This window comes from Mustela putorius, unplaced genomic scaffold, assembly GCF_011764305.1.
Source record: "Mustela putorius furo isolate JIRA1106 unplaced genomic scaffold, ASM1176430v1.1 tig00000228_pilon_pilon_pilon, whole genome shotgun sequence".
NCBI lineage: Eukaryota > Metazoa > Chordata > Mammalia > Carnivora > Mustelidae > Mustela > Mustela putorius.
In genome coordinates, this window is record NW_025421322.1 from 7,294,278 (window position 1) to 7,311,485 (window position 17,208).

General features: G+C 43.5%; 2 long non-coding RNA genes across 3 annotated transcripts; both read right to left on the minus strand.

Moving 5' to 3' along the window:
• Positions 1 to 346: 346 nt before the first annotated feature.
• Positions 347 to 12,270, minus strand: LOC123391452. Its single transcript, XR_006606137.1, has 3 exons — positions 11,147 to 12,270; positions 1,608 to 1,724; positions 347 to 1,316 (listed from the first exon to the last, which is right to left on the minus strand). It is a non-coding gene; the product is annotated as an uncharacterized LOC123391452 (long non-coding RNA).
• A 2,730-nt stretch (positions 12,271 to 15,000) lies between these two features.
• On the minus strand, positions 15,001 to 17,137 carry LOC101682172. Of its 2 annotated transcripts, none has more exons than XR_006606202.1 (4): positions 16,959 to 17,137; positions 16,595 to 16,806; positions 15,921 to 16,009; positions 15,001 to 15,223 (listed from the first exon to the last, which is right to left on the minus strand). It is a non-coding gene; the product is annotated as an uncharacterized LOC101682172 (long non-coding RNA). The 2 variants fall into 2 exon arrangements; XR_200661.3 differs by having other exon boundaries at positions 15,001 to 15,564.
• Between the last annotated feature and the right edge of the window lie 71 nt (positions 17,138 to 17,208).

The window sequence follows — 17,208 nt, forward strand, 5'->3', positions numbered from 1 at the left end:
TGGATTCCTGCCACAATGCATATTCATAAATATTATTGCCAAAGAGATGGCTGAACTTAGAGGATGAACTTTACATACAAGTGGAGAGAGAATTTTCTGCAGTTGGATTTAACAGCTATGGACAGCACAGACTCGAGTGAGGCAAGAAAGGTTCACTGGACGACAGAAGGAAAGGAGTTGAGTTGAACCACAGAGAGAGACTTCTGGATCAGAATATCGAAGGGTTTCTACCAATTCACTTCACAGGGATGACGGGTTCATATAAAAACAATTGTGTACTATTTGAGGTGTTGCTTCCTGCCCTTGGATGAGTAGCCCTGCGCCTAGAATGTAGGAAACACTCAGTAATAGTTTTAGAATGAATGGATACGTGTAAGCAGCTTCAATTTAACTGGTGGCTGTTGCATAGAGTTCATTTTGTTTATTTGTATTATTAAGATCTTATCTTTTCAGAGCATGTTTAGCTTCACAGAAAAATTGAGGGGAAGGTACAGAGATTTCCCATATACCTCCTGTCCCCATTACCAATATCCCCCACCGGAGTGATACATTTGTTACAACTGATGAACCTATGTTGACACATCATCACCCAGAGTCCATAGTTTATCTCTGTATTCACTCTTGGTGTTGTACATTCTGTGGGTTTAGACAAACGTATAATAATATATATCCACCACGGTAGTATCGTGCAGAGTATCTTCACCATATCCCCAAATCCTCTGCGCTCCATCTGTTCACCCCCAGCCTTGTCCCGGGCAACCACTGATCTTATGATTCTGGATGGAATCATCCCCCATACAGCCTTAGATTGGCCTCTTTTCCTTAATAATATGCATTGAAGTTTCCTCCATATCTTTCCAAGGCTTGACAGTTCATTTCTTTAGTGCTGAATAATATTCTATTGTTTGGGTGAACCACAGTTTTTTTATCCATTCATCTACTGAAACAGATCGTGGTTGCTTCCACATTTTGGTGATTGTGAATAAAGCTGCTAGAAACATCCATGTGCAAGTTTTGGTGTGGACATAAGCTTTGGGTTCCTTTGGGTAGAGTACCAAGAAGCACAATTGCTCGATGGTGTAGCAAGGGTATGTTTAGTTTATAAGGAACTGCCAACCTGTCTTCTGAAACGGCTGTACCAAGTTCATTTTATTATATACATTTATAAAGCTATAAGTCAGGGTGCCTGGGTGACTCAGTTGGTGAAGTGTCCGATTCTTGGTATCAGCTTGGGCCCTGATCTCAGGGTTGTGGGATCTAGCCCCGATCAGAGGGAAGTCCGCTTGGCCTTCTCTCTCTCTCTTCCTCTCCTCCTCCTAAAATAAAATAAATAAATCTTTTTTTTGTTTGTTTAAAGATTTATTTATTTGACAGACAGAGGTCACAAGTAGGCAGAGAGGCAGGCAGAGAGAGAGGGGGAAGCAGGCTCCCTGCTGAGCAGAGAGCCTGATGTGAGGCTTGATCCCAGGACCCTGGGATCATGACCTGAGCCGAAGGCAGAGGCTTTTACCCACTAAGCCACCCAGGCACCCCTAAAATAAATAAATTTTTTTTTTAAAAAAAGCAGTAAGTCAAAGAACCCCTTTAGATACTTATGTGATCCATACCTAAAGACTGTAGCCAAGACTAGTGGCCACAGTGAAACGTCCAGGGGAGCAGCCAACTTACAGAAGAAGGTCTTAACAAGCCTTATTTTTGGTAGGATGTGTTGCATGTTGGATTATCTGAAGAGAAAAAAGAAAAAAGCCAAATGTTGGGCCTAGTACTCCTTTTGGATTATTGGATCAGATTCATCTGAAGTCTCTTAAATCAGAGGAACAAACATCCTGCTGTCTCAAGTGTGAGATTTCCATGTTCACGGTCTCAGATCGGGGCCTTTTCCTCTGTCTCGGTATGATATCATCCAACGAGCAGTGTCTAGATGAGCCTCCAGTGGAACGCAGTGCCGGGCCACATCGGTGATGGTAGCCAATCCCAGCCCAAGCTTGCCAGATGTTCCAGCAGAGCACTTGGCCCTTCACTGATGCATATGGGAAAGGGGACAGATGTGAGAGCCTGGCTTCCAGCCCCAACAGCGATAGTAATGACTTAAAAGGAATATTTATTTTGTATATTTACTCAGATATTTGGAAATGAGCTTCAGAAAAATCAATAAAAATAACACAGACTGTGGGGGAACTTGGAGATAATCAATTCCTTCTCCCTGGTGTTGAATTATAATTATCCTATAACTCCATGCATTTTGAAGCGGGGGGAAAAACCCTTTACTTAACTGTTTCTACTCAGGCATGAGCCTAAGATACAATCAAACTCTCTTTTTCTCTCTCTCTTGTCATGTATACACACACACACACACACACACACACGCATGCACACACACACACACTATATATATATATATATATACCCACATACAGAGATCTATGCAGTATCTACATAGAGACAAATACATATAAATCTATGTGTTCCCCACGTGCATATACAGACATCTACCTCATCTTGTTGCACATATGGGGAGATAAAGTGTAAGTTATAATCTTTGTCCTTTCTTGAAGAAGATTTTTATATTAGCGCACTCAGGAAGTTCTACTAGTTAACCTCTTCTCTTTCTTTTTTAAAAAGATTTTATTTATTTGACAGGCAGAGATTGCAAGTAGGCAGAGAGGCAGGCAGAGGGAGAGGGAGAAGCAGACTCCACTGGGCAGGGAGCCTGACTTGGGGCTCCATCCCAGGACCCTGGGATCATGACCTGAGCTGAAGGCAGAGGCTTTAATCCACTGAGCCATGCAGGCGCCCCTAGTTAACCTCTTTTGCCAGGGGTACTTAGTGAAGGGGTCTTCATGAAAGATCAGAACACCTGGACGTTCTCACTCCCAACCAACCGCTACTAAGAAGTGGCAGCCTTGTGTGACATCATTAATGTTTCTGGATTCAGCCTCTTTAGTTGCACAAAAAAGGGGTTGGACTAAAGAGTCTCTGAGGACACGGCTGCTTCTAACATCCTGGGACTGACTCCCTTCTTGCCAATATCTCCCCTCTGGGACATCTGAGTGAAGAGCGTGTGGACATCAGTGGTCTTCTTGCCATCTAGCCGTCTACGTGGGAAGGAGTGCAGAGACAACCCCATATTCACACCCCCTACCCCTTCTGTTGGTTATACTCTGAGTTCCTTTAGGGATGCCACCCCTGCCCTTACTCTCTGTCCCTGTGCTCTGAGTGGGCCTCTGGCTCAGATTCCAGGACAGGGCTGGACATCAGTGTCCCAAACCCTTCAGGAGCCATAACCAGTCCAGTCAGAATGACAGAATGAGTCCCAGGAATTTGCCTTTCTACCGGAAACTCTCTTTTTCTCTCTTTTTCACGTCCTTCCAAGTTCCGATCCTGGAAGGACGTGAAGCTGGAAGAGTTGCCCCAGTCTCACCAGCACAGGGGAGCACCTGTCTCAGAAGGAAGCCAACACAGAAGCAGCAGAGCCCAGCGTTGGGGGAACCTGGAGATCCTGATGACATAGTGTGAGTGCCTGAAGCCTTGGACTTCTCAGTTCCTTGAACCAACAGACTTTCTTCTTGTCTCAATTTACCTTGGGGTTTCTATCCTATGCAGAAAGAAGCCCAACGTTCCCAAATCTCATTTCACTGACACCCAATTTTATTAAAAGGGGCTCAAGAATTTCAAATGCTAACATCAGTTATCATAGACCCTGACATAACAAGACAGTTTTCCTACATTCATGGTCTATTTGAATTTCTTCTGGTATTTTGAATGTTTTACACAAAGGACATGGAAGTAAGCTCATGGTCAAAAACAATACAAAAAAGTTAACTCAAACGTCTTTCAAACAGTATAGTAAAACCTCATGAAATGAATTCAACCAGTGCCGGGGCTGCCCAACAGACCTACTAGAAGCGCCCAGCAGATCAGTCCACTGAAAGGAGAACCGACAGTGTCTAGGCATGAGTGGGAGGCTCAGAGAAACGAGCGATGACTTCTGTTTTGTGACACCCGATTGCTGGAGAAGCATTGCAATATATTTTTCAATAGGCCTCGTCTTATTTTCATCCTATTTTGCAGTCGTTAACACAAAGGTTAAATCAAGAGAAGGACCTTGAGGGGTGTCTGGGTGGCTCAGCTGTTGAGCATCTGCCTTCAGCTCATCCCTGATCCCAGAGTCCTGGGATCAATCCCCACATCGGGCTCTCTGTTCCGCGGAAAGCCTGCTTCTCCCTCTCTCGGCTTGTGTTCCCTCTCTCGCTGTCTCTCTCTGTCAAATAAATAAACAAAATCTTAAAGAAAAAAAAAGAGAGAAGAACCTGGGAAAGAAATCAGTGCTCCTCAGCTTCTCTATTATTGCTTTGCTTTTGTGTTTGATTTTTTTTTTTTTTTTTTTTTTTTTTTTTTTTTGTAGTGTAGGGTTTTGATTCCTTTCTTATTTCCTGGTCCATCTTTTTATGTTTTATTAGTTTTTAGTCGTATTCTCAGTAGTTAGTCTAAAGATCACAATTCAACTCTTAACCTAAATACAGCAATCAATTTTGAATTCATACCACTGTAGCTTCCGTAGTATACAAAAACTCTGCTTCTGTGCAGTGCCAGTCCTCTTGGATGTTGTTATTGTGACAAGTTACATCTTTATGCATTGTGTGCCCGTGAATGTAGATCTGTAATTATTGTTTATGTATTTGCATTTTAAACCATATAGAAGATAAAAATATGATACTGGTTTTGTATTTACCTTAGTAGTTCTAGTTACCGGCGCTCTTTATTCCTTTATATGGCTTCGCATTAGGTCTAGTATCCTTCTACTTCTACGTGAACGTTGCTTCCGGGGAAGGTCTTCAAGTTGCATGTGTGGGACGTGAAGGTGTGAACCAACCAGGGAGTGTCTGGGGAGGGCACCTGGCAGTCTTTTCCCCAGAAGCCTAGATCAGAGCTAAACTCTACCAGAGGACCCTGTTTGGAGCTGGATTCAAAGAACTGCCATTTTCTCCGCCTCATACAGGCTTTGAACTGGGAGTCAAGGCATCTGAGTTATAATCCTGGTTCTGTCCCTAACCAGCCATGAGACCTTGGACCAAATCCCTTATCTTACTGAGGCTTTTCCCCCCTTTATTTGTAAAGTTAGGTGTTCTAAATCAGGTGGTCAAAACTTTTCTGTAGAAGGTCAGATAGTATTTTAGACCTCACAGGCCATAAAGTCTCCATAACAAGTACTCAACTCGACTCTGCCCTTGTAGCATAAAAGCAGCCATAGATGATTGGTAAATGAATGGCTGTGTTCCCATAAAACTTTATTTATGAAAACAGAAAGCAGGCAAATGTGGCCTGTGGGCCAGGGTTTGCCAACCCCTAAGAGTTCTTCTAGCTTTAAAATATTAAAGATCTGATGATCTGTACTCTCATTATGGGTATTCTTTTACTCCCTCACACCATTCTAGAACATTATCTCTACCAACAAACACACCATGGCAAAAATTCATGGACCCTATTATGTACCTATAGACCAGGAATTTTTTTTGTACTTATTTATTCCTCTTAGGTGGATATTAATATAATCACCATTTTAATAAGAAGGAATGAAGATAAGTGAGGTTACCTGCCACTTTTCAGGCCATAGTGTTGGCAATAGCAGAAAGCAGCCCAATGGGCCTACAAAACCTTTGCTATGTTTTCTCCATCTCAGGTCTCCTAGAGGAAAGGTTTTTAGCACAGTAGAGAAGCCAATTTTCTTGACAGGAAAAAATATTTCTTTAAAATTTGCTAAAGATTAAGCCACAGACATCCCACACAGACTGCCTACACAACTAAAATGATTAGTTCCTGACTTGAAATGCTATCTCTCAAGATGCAAAGCCAGTAAAAGAATATCTTGATGCCCTAAAAAATCTCCCTATCTTGAACCTTCTTATACTGTTGGTGGGAACGCAAGCTGGTGCAGCCACTCTGGAAAACAGCATGGAGGTTCCTCAGGAAGATAAAAATAGAGCGGCCTATGACCCTGCAATTGCACCACTGGGTATTTACCCTGAAGATACAGATATAGTGGAAAGAAGTGGCACCTGTGCCCCAATACTCATTGAAACATTGTCCACAATGGCCAACCTGTGGAAGAAGCTGAGACATCCTTCAACAGATAAATGGATAAAGAGAATATGGTTCATATATATGATGGAACTGGAGGGGATTATATTAAGTGAAATAAATCATCCAGAGAAAGAGAGTTATCGTACGGCTTCATATGTGCAATATAAGAAATAGTATAGAGGATCATAGGGGATAGGAGGAAAAACTGAATGGGAAAAAAGTAGAGAGGGAGATAAACCATGAGAGACTCTGGATTCTGGGAAACGAACTGAGGGTTGTGGAAAGGGAGGGGGATGGGGGGATGGGGCAACTGGGGGATGGGCATTAAGGAGAGCATGAGATGTGACGAGCACTGGGTGTTATGCACAACTCATGAATCACTGAGCACTACACCAAAGACTAACGATGTACGTACTACATGTTGTCTAAATAAAAATTTAAAAATTAAAAAAAAAAATCTCCCCATCCTTCTGGCAAGACATATGAAAGAATTAGTGAACAAAATACAGTGCCAAATGAATTACAGTAGAAGAGCTTTTGATTACTCTTCACTGACTGCACTGGCCAGATGGATGAACACTTTCCCTCAGCACCACCCTGCCCACAGCACTCTGAGTACCTCTCCAGAGCGGGACCCTTGGGTCTGTGTTAGTACCAATGGAAGCGACAGCAAATTACCACAGACCTAATGGCTTAAAACAACAATCTTCTGTTATCTTACAGCTCTGGAGGTCAGAAGTCCAAAATCAGACTCATTGGGCTCAAGGCAAGGTGTTTGGCCAGGCTGCTTCCCTTCCCTTCTGTAGGGCAAATCTGTTCTCTTCCCTTTTTCAGCTTCTAGAAAGCTTCTCTATTCTGGTTCATGGCCCCTTCCTCATGTCACTCCGACCTCTTGCTTTTATAGTTACACAATATACCACCAACTCTGACCCTTCTGCCTCTCTCTTATAAGGACCCTTCTAAGAGATTATGTTGGCTTCATCCAGATAATCCAGGATCATCTCTCCATCTCAAAATCCTTCTCTTAATCACAGCTGCAAAATCCTATTTGCCATGTTGACATGGACAGTAAAACAGCCAGTTATTTTACCAACAAAATGGGCTTATTTGAGAATAGCAAAGGACTTGCAATTCAGAACAAGCAAGCTATAGCAAAAGCCATAGGCAAATCCAGAGAACAAAGGAGAGGAATGCTCTTTTACAGAGGAATGTTGTTGGGGGGGGGGGGTTGTAAGGGGGGGAAGTTGGGAAGGCTTTTATAAACAAAAAGTCCATCGGAATAAACTGGGAGTTCAAACTGTACTGGCTTTCCATAGGCTGAGTTGTGACCGTCTATCATTGTCTGGGCTGTTGCCATGCAAAGAGAAAAATCTTCCTTTCTCTTGCTGGAGTAGTAAAGTAGTATCAACTAGCAACATGCCTCTCTTCCTGTTGATGTCCTTAACTGTGGATTCCTCCCGTTGGGGTCTGTCATTGATACCAAGTGGTAGTGCCTGAGGGCTCCCCATTCTGGCCTCCGGAGTCCATGTTCAGTGAGGTTTCCCTTTATGAATTTTCATAGCCATATAAGGTAACATTCGTAGGTTCCTGGGATTAGGAGAGGGGCAATGTTGGCAGGTCTCCCCCACCCCCAACTTCCTCTCTCACAGATGAATCATACTCTTAGCAACAGTTGGTTGTGGTTGTTTCCAGCCCTGTTTGGGGACTTGTTCTTGTAACTACCTAATTTAACTTAAATATTAGGAAGCCAAGTGAAATCTGGGGGCAAAAAGAATGAATTGCAGTGTCTATGGAACAAATTAAATAAACGAAGGCAAGTCCTTTTAAAAATGTGGTCAAATTAGGTGTGGCCAGAAGTCTGTGCAAATATGAGAAAAAAATATCAGACCCAGAAGAATTAAACCATGTGTGACTGGGATGGCTGAGTAAGAAAGCTGAAGCAGAGCACTTCTCAGTGAAGAACGACTTGAACAGGCCTCACGTAATGAAACAAAACAAAACAAAAAATTGATCAACACTTGTATTTAGATGTTTTTATTAAAAGTTTAAAGCGGAGATATTTAAATTATATTCCCACTTTAACTAAGTGTTTAGGTTAACTATCCGATCTCTCTCCAGTCTTATTAAATTTGATTCAAGGCTTTAGAGATGATATTAATTATTTAGGGCTACACAAATTGGGGAAAAAGCTTTTATCAAGAGCGGGGCTTAAACTACTCCTTGAAAGTTATATAGGACCCGAGTCGGTGAATGGGGGGTCAGGGAAGGCACATGGGGTAAAGCAACATATTCACAACTATTGGGTAGAAATAAGTAAGAATGATCTTTTTTAAAAAACAGTAATCTCTACACCAAGTGTAGGGCTCAAACTCACAACCTTGAGATCAAGAGTCGCATGCTCTGATATGGTATTGATCAAATCTCTGACCTGAAATGAAATGGAAAAAAAAAAAAAAGGGAAAGAAGGGGTGGGGGAAGAGTCGCACACTCTTCAGACTGAGCGCCAGCCAGTTGCTCTAGGAATGATTATAACTCCTGAGGCAGAACCTTGATAGTTCCAGGGGATTTCTTCCCCACAGCATCAGCAACACCAGGAAGCTGGCTAGAAATTTGGACTGTCAGGCTTCACCCCAGACCCACTGCCTCAGAATCTACAATTCAACAAAATCCCCAGGTATTTTATTTGCACTTAACCTGGGACAAGGGCTACTTTAGAGAGAGCAGGAATCTTCTTACACTGAACCCAAGAGTCAATATGGTACACCAAGACAGAATGGCAGCTGAGTTTATTAAGTACCTACTATGAGCCGGGCAAACGACCAAATGCTTTGCAAAGCCTGTCTTACTTAATTCTCAACTGTCCCAGTCTAGTGAAATAGAGGTGATCTTTATTCTCAATAACAAAACAATCTTCTCTGCTCTCTGCTATCCCTTTGGTTGAACTTGGTAAAGAGATTACTTTAGCATCTTGGGGCACCTGGGTGGCTCGATCGATTGAGCATCTGCCTTCAGTTCAGGTCGTGATCCCAGGGTCCTGGGATCAAGTCCCATGTCCAGGTCCCTGCTCAGCGGGGAACCTGCTTCTCCCTCTCCTCCTTGCTCATGCTCTCTCTCACTCTCTCTCTCAAATGAATAAATAAAATATTTTAAAAAGGAATACATTAGTGTCTCAAAACCCCAAATGACTGCTTTTTAAAATTCAATATGTAAAATATTTTGACAGTATTTTTTGCTCCCTTTGTTCCTTGGGTTGCAAACTCTTGTGGTTGGGATGATCTCAGATACCTTGATGATTTCAACCTATTAGAAATGAGAAGCAACTCAAATGCATTCTGGTTAGAACAGGGTTTAAAAAAGAACAGTATGTAGTAAGAAATACATACTGTTAAGTGGCCTTTAGGAATGATAAATTAGGTTGAGCCAGATCTTAGAGAGTGGTAACCGATTCTGGGTACTCTTGTCCACACTAGGGAAAGATAAAATTGTTTTTCCTTCTTCTTGCTTCTCCCTGAGCACAGGGCTCAGCCCCACTGAACAGGATAGAAGAAGTACAGTCAGGGGGTGGCAGAAAGAGGGTCCCTTTGACCACTGCAAGTGCTGAGTGGCAGGCTCACTGCTACTGGGCTTAACCCCGGAACTAAACCTCATTGTGATGGGAGTGTGGAGGCACTGAGGGGCTGGCAGGGTTGGGGAGTGAGGGGCATCCCTCTGCCTCAGACTTCCAGGGAGCACACACTGTATTCCAGAATCAGAAATCTGAGTGTGGGAAGAAGAGGCTTGGCCCTGGAGAAAGGGAAATGGGGATCCTGGGTCTGGAAGTTAAAAAGATCAGGCTGTGCTTATTTACAGACCCTAATTCAATGGGCTCTTTCTTTGCCAGCTCTCAATAGAGCCACACACGATTTCTGAATCGAAGAAAAATTCCTGTAAAGCAAGGGATCCTCCCTGCCTTTATACTCTACCACCTGAAGCCTTCCAGGGAGTATACTGTGTATCTAATTAGTCTATTTAAAAATACTTAAAAAGCTTGGGGCACCTGGCTGGCTCAGTTGGAAGAGCATGGGAGTCTTGATCTTGGGGTTGTGAGTTCTAAGCCCCCACACTGGATGTTGAGATTAGTAAAAAATAAATAAATAAACAAACTTAAAAGAAATAGAAATACTTTAAAAGTTCTATATATGTATTATTTAGTATTGTTTTTATATTATTTTAAAAATTTACTTAAATGATATAATACATTCTGAAATTTTTCATTCAGTGACTCAATATTATGTTCAGAGATTTATATTGAGATTGATGTATTTTATAAATTATGTATTGTATTTCATCTTTTTAAACTAACTATATGGTGTTGTAATTTATGAATATATCACATTTTATTTATCTATTCCCCTACTGAGGGGCATTTAGTTTGCTTCCACCTTTCACTATTTTTTTAAAGAATTTTTATTTACTTATTGGACACAGAGAGAGAGATCACAAGTAGGCAGAGCAGCAGACAGAGGTGGCGGGGGAGCAGACTCGCTGCTGAGCAGAGAGCCTGATGCGAGCCTAGATCCCAGGACCCTGAGATCATGACCTGAGCCAAAGGCAGAGGCTTAACCCACTGAGCCACCCAGGCACCCCACATTTCACTATTTCAATTGTTCAGTTATATGAATAACCTTGTATTTTCTCCTTGAGCACAAGAGCGGAATTTTCTCTGGGATTTATATCCAGACATTCTGCAGTTTTTCTTAATTTTTTTTTTTCTTAAAAGAGAGACTATAAGTATCTGCTTAGTGCGCAGAATGGCTGTTTGGAACGAGTAACCCTGTAAATATAAAAATGCTTTGTATATTGTGACATATCATATAAATAAACAGCATTATCACTCACAACTTAGTATAGTGATCTCTGCAATCTGGCTTACTGGAGATCCTTATATTTGGGGGACTGGGAGCTTTCTTCCAATGACAATATCTTCACCATCACAGAATAAACTTTTTAAAAAACATTACATTACTTCTAAAATAAAGTTGAAATCTGAAAATTACTTTACCCCTCTCCCCGAGCGGGGCTGTACCTCTGTCCTTCCTTGAAAGGAGGTCCTGGGCCATGGATCTCCACGTCGTCCATCTCCTTTTGCTGCTTGGATCCATTCTCCATGTGTATTGAGAAAGCAGGTTTTTCAGGATTCCAGTGGCCTCTCTTCTTAAGGTACACTTTTGGAGAAACAAATTTTGTCCCCATCACGACAGTTGGTCTTGGGCCACAATTGATCTGAATCATTTTCCTCCTTCACTATTCTAGATCCCCCTCACCCTTGGTTACCTCCTCTTCTGGCCTTGGAGACTTACCTGGGGGCTTGAACTAGCTGTCATCAGTGAGGGGCCTGAGCCCTGGTCCCCATTTCCTTCTCAGGTCAGGTTTCTGTACCTGTCCATTTACAGTCATGATTGGGCACGTATTTCACCCTGTCCCATTGTTCAAGAATAGCCTTACCCAATCCTGATGATCAGGGTCAGTTATCCCTGCCAAAACGGTGACTTCTCTTCTTGCCTGCTGGTCCCTGGACACAAGAAGTGCAAAGTGTTTGGGCAACAGCTGTAGTTTATTATTCCATGCACTTATTCTGGGTTCCCTGAGTCCTCTTTGGGGCCAAGGACCTCGAATCCTGCAAAGCCCAGCAATGTGGAGATAAGAAACACAAAGTCCCTCGAAAGTCAGTCAATGAGAATGATGGTAAATAGGGCCAACTGGGCTTATTGATTCTTCCTGTTGGGGACACAAATCTACCTGAAGATGTTGGTTCAATGCACATGCTGCACTCTCCAGGATGCGTCCTCCCAGAGTAAAGTCTCTAGCTGGGACTTCAGCTCTGTCTTTTGCAGGGTGTTCCAACCCCACTGGGCTGGCAGTGTCTTGGGGGATAGGATCAGTGGATCCCATAGTCATGGCCTGTTTCCACCACTCCTCTCTGGTTAAGTTGGTTCCCTTGTCTGACACAATGTGGGATCTGGTTCGTGTGAGTCAAACACTGTGTAAGTCCTCAGATAGTGGTGCTGGATGAGGCTGTACAGGTAGAAGAGGAAAGCTCATCCCAGAATATGGTCCTATGGGAACAAACTGTTGGCCCTTCCAAAATGGAAGGGACCTAATGTGTCCAACTTGCCATCAAGTGGCCAGTTGGCCTCATTGAGGAATGAGGGCCTCAGTACTGATCTCTGCTGAAGATCAATTGGCCATTGGACAGTAGCCTCGCTATATCAGTCTTGGCAAGTGTTGGAAGTACAGTGAGTCCTTGCTTTGCAAGGTTCCAAATTATGCACAAACTTCAGCTGAATGACACCAGTCCCCAACAACTGTGGTTCAAATTTCAGTTTTAACAGTATGTTAACTGTGCATAGAGTACAAGCCCAACATTAGCTCTTTAGTCCACAAATCACTATGTAAATAGAAGATGCGTGTCATGATTAGTACTGATCACATCACTTCTTTTAAAGTCATTTGGCAATTGTTCACTGCCATTCTTTGCTCAGTTCACACACAGGCAGCCAAGCATCTAGTTGTGTTGCCTGTTTTCCCAGGAGAAACCCATGGTACAGTTGACAATAATGGATGCCCGAAAGAGGGAATTGGCCAACTGTCGTGGCCGGTGTGACAAAACGACCAGGAACGTGAGGGTAAGAGGATGAAGAAAAGAACTCGAGAAGCAGAGAGATGGGGGCAGGAGGAGCACTGAGGAGGATGTCCAATAGTGCTAAGTTTATTCAAAGCATTAAGGCCATATATATAGTGATAATAGGAGAAGCAATACATCTGTATCTAGTTAAACAACCACAAGTTCCCAATAATAAGTTTCACATTTGACTATAAGCAGACCTCATGATGCCAAATGTACAATTGTTCTGTATTGATACAGCAAACCTGAAAGTAATTTATGGGCTGTACTAGGGCAGCAAGGACCAGCCACAAACTTATGACCCCAACCGAATTGTTTAGCAAGCGTGTGGGAAGTCACGTAGGCGAGAGCACAACACATAGCACAGACCCTTTCTCAGTGCTACTCAAATTTTCCTGTCCTAAACCTTTGTTAGGTTATTTGGACTTTAAAGGAGGCACAAGTCAGGGCCTGGTTTGGTCCTCAAGCCTTATTGCAGCCTCCCACAGCCAACAAAGATGAAAGCGCAGCAGGAAATTCCAAAAGGGATAATGCTGGAAGTGCAATTTGAGTCAAAGGAACTACAGAAGAAAGAACTGACTGTGGGAGCACGTGCCCAGCTGCTTCTAGGTAGACGAACAGCAGAGGAACTTAGTGAAGGCCAAAGGTAGCAACAGGACTGAGAAAGTGGGAGGAGCTGGGGCACCTGGGTGGCTCAGTGGGTTAAAGCCTCTGCCTTCAGCTCAGGTCATGACCCCAGGGTCCTGAGATTGAGCCCCACATCAGGAAGCCTGCTTTCCCCTCTCTCTCTCTCTGCCTGCTCTCCGCCTACTCGTGATCTCTGTCTGATAAATAAATACATAAATAAATGGAAAGGGGGAGGAGAGAGAGGATGGAGATGTCCCAGAGGAAGTGGACCTGGCAAACACTTTGCTGAAACAACTCTTCGAAATTTTTCATGCAATTCAATTTCAATTTCACTAGAATCGCAAAGTGTTAACTGTGGAAAGCTAATCCAGACCTAGAAAAGAATATAACAGTTCTCCACAGAGGCAGAAAAAGATGCTCTCTCCATCTCGAAAAGTATGCAAGAACATAAACACTGTCCAAACTATTCCTGCTAACTTTACTGACGCAGGAATAAACTGCTAATTTCCAGGCTTTCTCATGTTTCAAGTTACAGTTTACTAAATATATATTAGCTGTACTATTGTTTTTCAGTTCCCTATACATTTATAACCAATAGTAACACAGTTTTTAATATTTTGACAAAACCTTATTTTTAAATCTGATTTTTATTATTTTTTTTAATTCATTTTTTTGGGACAGAAGTTTTTTTTTTTTTTTTTTTAAGATTTTATTTATTTATTTGACAAAGAGAGATCACAAGTAGGCATAGAAGCAGGCAGAGAGAGAGAGAGGAGGAAGCAGGCTCCCTGTTGAGCAGAGAGCCCAATGCGGGACTCGATCTGAGGACCCTGAGGTCATGACCTGAGCCGAAGGCCGTGGCTTAACCCACTGAGCCACCCAGGCGCCCCGGGACAGAAGTTTTAAAAGTTGGAGTACAATCATAATTTTTCCCGTTGATTGTTAACTTTGCTTTGCATGGTTTTGGGGTGTATGGGTTTTTTTTTTTTTTTTTTAAGATTAACTTATTTATTTGAGAGAGAGAGAGAGAGAGATTGCGTGCACAGGCTGGGGGCAGGGGAAGAGGGAAAGAGAGTCTCAAACAGACTTTGAGCTGAGCACAGAGCATGATGCGGGGCTTGATCTCATGACCCAAGATCACGACCTTAGCCGAATTCAAGAGCTGGACACTTAACCGACTGCATCATTGAGATGCCCCTGGGTGCATGGTCATTTTTACCACCCCGCATTTACTGTACAAGGCGAAAACCACCTTTATGTGTTCTTGGAAATATTCTACGCCTCCGTCTCTGTCACCGTGGCCTCTCCACTCATGAGCCCATCATGCCAGTCCTACGGTGGCCAATGGCTTAGGAAGACCAGACTCTGAGAAGTCAAAAATCTTTGGAGACGTTCACCAAAACGTCTCATTCCATCTGTTCAGATTAAAGGATTTTCTAACCTAGGCCTTGATCTTGACACAGACCTGCCTTCATTTTTTTTTTTTAAGATTTTATTTATTTATTTGACAGACAGAGATCACAAGTAGGGAGAGAGGCAGGCAGAGAGAGGAGGAAGCAGGCTCCCCGCTGAGCAGAGAGCCCGATGTGGGGCTCGATCCCAGGACCCTGGAATCATGACCTGAGCCGAAGGCAGAGGCTTCAACCCACTGAGCCACCCAGGCGCCCCTGCCTTCATTTTTTTATGGAGTCCAATCTCTGAGCTGAAGAAGTCCAACACTTCTCTTGTCCCAACGCTGCCGGACTGAAGGAGCATCTTCGAATATCCACGAGCCTTCTGGCTTTCGCACCTCCATCTCAAACTTGGTTTTCACTTCAGCGGCTCCTCAACATTGTGTAGCTGTCAGTGAGACTTGGCAATAGCCACCCAATCCCGTTACCTTTGTCTCTACCTTTTCCTTCCAAGTCTCAAATAACTTATCTGTTGCACCCACAAGTGTATTTGCTCCTCCTGGTACCCGTGCCCAAATCATCCCCCACCCCGCCCACTGTGGGAGATATAACAGCTGAATGGCCACTGGTATTAGCAGCCACCAGTGATGGGTGGGGTCCTCACGGCCAGCCCGGTGGTGTGGGATCCACTTCTGAACCCTCACTTTATTGCCTGCTTTTGGGGATCACCCTCAGCACCAACTGTTACAGCTTAGAGTCTTTGAGAGTTTGGGGTGCAAGATGTTTAACAGAGACTAGCACCTGTAAAAGGATGTGAGAGGAAGCAGGACAGCTTTGAGGAAGAAGTTAGCTGCTACACCCACCCAACAAAGCCTTTAGCAATATAACAGAAAAATCTGGAGCATGCACTTAATGTCATCCTCTCCCTAGTTAGGCCAAAACTGTTACGTTTTAATATCCCCACTTTTCTCAGTCACCAGACTCAGGATCTCCTGGGCAGGCATGACCTTGGATGAAGCAGTTTAAGCAGCTAAGGCCCCACCTAGAAGGAGCTGACCCCGCTGGGTAGCGCATCCCTCCTTGAAGGGGGACCTGGGCCACACCTCTGTGTCTGCCCCTCAAGGGAGAGACCTTCCTCCCTCCACACTCTGCCTTACCTGACAGCATCAACGATGTTCATTCCAGTTGTAAACCTATCGTAGAATACCCCGGAACTGGAGTCAAGTCTAAGAGCATAAATCTCATCCTGAGAATGGAAACCAGAAGTCATTTATTCACACATTTTGGAGAAAAAGCCACTTTTTATTATTTCTTTATCACAACATGGATACTAGCAAAGAAAATAGGCATTTATATTTTCCTCTTTTAAGTCTCCAAGAACAAAAATCTTGAATGATTTTTCCTTGGAAGAGCAGAGTCATCTAGTAAACGCTGTTGCTAATATGCAATTAAACTGTACAAAATTAAACACATCTCATATGACTGTCACGGGGCCCTCTGAAGAGCTGAATCACATACACAAAAGAAAACTCCTCTAGAAGAATAACAGAAACATGGAAACCGAGAGGAAGTCTCCCTGTTAAAGACCCAGCAGGAAGGGAGCTTGGAGGTTAGCCACGACCTAAATTCCTACAGTGCTGAAATAACACAATTTTAGTCAACCAACCAATGTTTACTTGGCATTGTTGCCTCTGAGGTTGTGCGGGGTCCTGAGGGGAAGCTGAGGGCCACCGAGACTGACCGGCTCCTCCAGGGTCCCCCCAGGGTCATGCTGCTGCCCAAACCAGGGCTGAAGCCCAGGCCTCCCAACTGCGAGAACAATGCACCTTACCCTCTTCAGGTTGCTTTTGCTTCTTCAGGGAGTGATGAGTTTGGTATCCATGTGGAAATAAAACAGCAAAATCAGAGCTATCTCTTCTTTTCTTCCATAACGCTGCTCCTTTTTTGAGATCCCCTTCCGCGGATGCCAGCAGAGGGCACTGACTCTGGGTGTGCTTTCCACCGCCAGCCACACCTTCTCGGCCACAGCCAGCCTTACCTGCGCTGCAGGGAACCGGATTTCCCTGGTGATCCTGCCCGCATCGCCTCCCCCCCCCCACCAACCACGGCAGCCCTTAATCTATGACTGGCAGGAATGGGTTATACCTGTTCCCATCCCTGTCCTCTGATAGGACAACCCTTGAGGTGTGACTTACCCCTCCCCAAGTCACCTCTGTTTCACGTCACTCCCTTACATGGTCCTTTTTCCTGGGAACACTCCCTGATACATCATTTTCTTATGAATTTTCCTGGTCCCAGAATCTGTTTCCAGTAGAATACAAGTGTAAAACCACCAACTCTGAAATAATATTATTGTATCAAGACTTATTATTAAGATAATATAATCCATTTATTATTATTATTCTCGATTTAAGACATGTTATTGAGCCTCTCATATCTAAATTT